The sequence below is a fragment of the Octopus bimaculoides genome, chromosome 1, assembly GCF_001194135.2.
Source record: "Octopus bimaculoides isolate UCB-OBI-ISO-001 chromosome 1, ASM119413v2, whole genome shotgun sequence".
In the NCBI taxonomy this organism is placed as follows: Eukaryota; Metazoa; Mollusca; class Cephalopoda; order Octopoda; family Octopodidae; genus Octopus; species Octopus bimaculoides.
The window spans coordinates 60,206,609-60,210,500 of NC_068981.1; the positions used below are offsets into that span (position 1 = coordinate 60,206,609).

The following is a 3,892-nucleotide window of genomic DNA, read 5'->3' on the forward strand; positions in this document are numbered from 1 at the left end:
AATAAAACCGCCACCGCCACCACCAGCGCCGCCGCCGTCACCGCCGCAACCACCGCCACCACCGCCGCCGCCGCCACCACCACCACTACCACCACCACCACTACTACTACTACTACTACTACTACTACTACTACTACTACTACTACTACTACTACTACAATAATTACTGCTGCTTTTGTAAGAATAATGTTCTTATCATTGGAGATTGCTCCTGATGTTTAGTAAATTCTCTATAATGTAAAACTTATTTAATAGACTGAACATGTTATTCATCATAACAAGCCAGTGGCTAAAAACAAATGTTTTATCTTATTTCGGCATTTACAATGAATATGTTTATCTATTATATGATACGCATAAATATCCACTAAGGGACGACATTTAATACAGTTAAGAATATTTTTGTGAAAGCATTATTATCATTATATTAATTGTTGTTGTTTTTGTTGTTGTTCGTGTTGTTATCAACATCATCCTCATCATCACCATCATCATAACCATCGTCGTTGTCATCGTCATCATCAACGTCATCAACATCATCATCGTCATCATTATTATTATTGGTGTTACTTTTGTAATTGTTATTATAAATATTGTCGCCATGATCATCATCATTTCATTTTATATTATCCCTTACATACATGCTGCGATCTTACAATATAGAAGAAAACTGGAAGAGCAATAGGCACATAATACAAACTTTTATTGTAGTGATCATTGAAATTCAATGATGAGAAATATCTCTAGGCAACCATGATCACAGTCCAATTTTGCAATCTTTATATGCAAGGATTTGTTTAGAACTGATATGGCAAGAGATACACCTGCGACTACATATATCACAATACACGTCAATGTCTGAATTTCTGTATGGTTGTTCGAAATATAAAATGAATTTGACAGCCACTCCATCTTTTCTGCGTTGAAGTTTAGGGAAGAACAGATTAATAGAGTCCTAGGTATTCGTAAAATGACATAATGATCAAGGCAGGAAAATTTCTATTCCTATTTCTATTCGAATAACAGCAACAACAAAAATACAAGCAATACGACAATATATATCATAATCCGACTGAATAATGAATAGCTACAAACGATTAAAATCAAGTTGATTACTTTAGACTGATGTAATTCAGTCTAAAGTCCCTCCTATAATATCAACCCTTAAGAAAAAAAAAACAAATAGCACGCATACATACATACATACATACATACATACATACATATATACATACATACATATCGACGTCTCTAATGTTATAAGTATTTTAAAAGGAATATTTCAAGTAGATAGTCTTTCTGTAATTTTGGCATTAAATCTATTATCATGCCTGTTACAAAAAATAAAAGGGCTCTACACTAGGTTTTGCAAGTTCCAGAGATATTAACGTGACACAATTTATTTGTGACTTGAAACTTTATGCTAAAAACATTTATGGTGCCAAACATCAGCTGAAGTTAATAGCAACATTTTCAACTGACAAAGGAATAGAATTTTGCCAAAAGAAATGTTCCCGTTTAATTTTTGACCGTGGAAAATCAGTCCCTTAGACCGAAAACTTGTGGGTCAATGGTCTCAATATCTCTTCTGTTCCTCACAAAAGAATGTTACACGTACCAAAGCATTGATAAAAACGTATCATACCAAGGTGCTGTGAATAAATATTGAGTGATCGAAGAAAATTATACCAGACATCGAAAAGTATGGCCGTCGGAGCACTCCTCTTACTACAAGAAAATGCCCCACAATGAACTTGCAGTATCACCAGTGTTGATTATAACATTTGAGATACTTGACTGGTGTATAAAGGAAATTCACACTATAGAGATCAAAATCCACAAGACCCTGACATCGATTAGAAACTTCTATTGAAACAGAGATAACGAAAGGCTCTACATAAGAAAAGACGAAGGAGGTAAAAGCTTGAGATGAGTCCAGATAGTCGTATAGTCTCTCTCTCTCTCAGACAGCACTTGCTAAACGAGAGCATCAAAAGTGAATATATACAATTAATGCTGAAAACAGAAGAGAACAATATCCTACGTTTCGGTAGTGAACTCCTCACAAAGCACCTACTTAAACTATTTTACGGCAAAATATTTTCTGCAGATGAATCCTTCTTTGCGACAAAAATGGATATCACTGACAGCAATAATTAATCCAACTCTCGTGATGCTAATTGATCTCCCCAAAACACTTGGAGCCGAACAAAATCTGCCATAACAGAAATCGAAAACAAACTACTGCCGCCATCAGTAAATTGTCATACATGCAACTGAATCAACAAAGACGACTGTGAAAATAACTTTTGAAACTACAATCTGTAGAAAGGTTTTCTAGTTTTTCTAAGCTGGCATTGAGTAACAGGCCATTATTAAATGAAATGGCAACTGATTTCATGAAAGCAACTGCTTTCAATAGTTGCCGATGGCGATCCTGGAGAGCACATGGAATCAAATGATTTTAATTATCAATTAGTATTTACATAAACATATATACACGTACATGCTTTTGCACAACTAAACACAGAACAATACATACGTATAAGGTTAGATAATCATGAAGAAAATCAGGCAAGTATATAAAAGAAAGAGAATTAAAATGAAAAGTAAATGTATAGGTCGTAGATAGCTAAAAGTTTTGAAGAGGATTTTTGTAATTTACGAATTTATATTGAATGAAGGATTTGAAACAACTAGAAGGTAAATAAAAAAGCAAATACCCAGATCTGATTGCTGGTGTTCTCATTGGCTATATCAAGTGATGTTTGTTTCTTTTGTTCTCTATTATGTATTCTGAAAATACTCTTTCACTTGTAACCGGATACCATAATGAAGTCAAAGGAAATAAAATAGATAAGTAAAAGAAATACAAAGAGAATAATCAAGAGTATAGCTGAGCTGAGAAATAACAGAAAATGAGTTTAATATTTAATTATGGCATATCTCCCCCATCCATACGGATACATACACAAATACACACGCACACACACACTCACACTCACACTCACACACGCACACACACACACGCGCGCACGCACACACACACGTACACACACACACACACACACACACAGAGCATACACATTTAGTGCAAAGACAAAGTCGTTAAAAAGGGTCAATGTTTTGACAAGTATAGTATTATTTGAAGGAGAGGAGGCTTCAACTTTTCGGACGTTAGCCCTTCAACAGAAAAAAAGCCAAAACATTGGAGCATAGATTTACTTGAAACCACATACTCATGCGCATACATGTACATGTTGCGTCTAGTTTGAGATTGTAGAACTAGCAGCTATTTTTACTGGGTCAAGAAACATTGTAGGTGCTTCAGTTGCAAATAATGACTTAGTGTTTTTTTCCAACCTGTGGGAACAATCTTCTTTTTTGGTAGGGGGGGGAGTAAAAAGGATAAATTCTTGTTTATACATGTACAACAGACAAAATTCCCCGGTTATATGAACGTAAATATTCTAATATAAGTCTAACATATGTCTCGAGAACATATGCACATAATGTGTAATCTGATTTCGATTCAGCTTCGAAACAGTTTTTCTATAATCAACATCAAAGCATACATAAGCATTTTTAAATTTCCAAATATATATATTTGATAATCTTCAAAAACTAAAGGAACACTGTTTCGATTTTCTTCTGACAACTTATTTTTATTCAATTCTTTCATGTGGTTCGCTGAACCTACTGTGATTTTCCTGACAGCGAGAATATATAGCATTGTCCTAAAGACAATATCACTCACTGATTAGAAAATGCAATAACATTATAATCATTATAAATTCATTATCAACCTTCAAAAATATTCACATTTTTTAACAACTTATTGCCTCTCTCTCTTCTCCCGGTATGTATATATATATATATATATATATATGTG

The 3,892-nt window shown here is 34.0% G+C and overlaps 1 protein-coding gene across 2 annotated transcripts in view; it reads left to right on the forward strand.

Annotated features, from left to right (window-relative positions):
- LOC106871356 (sodium- and chloride-dependent transporter XTRP3) overlaps positions 1-3,892 on the forward strand; it is a 182,372-nt gene that overhangs the window by 79,443 nt on the left and 99,037 nt on the right. The gene's annotated exons all lie outside the window — the stretch shown is intronic.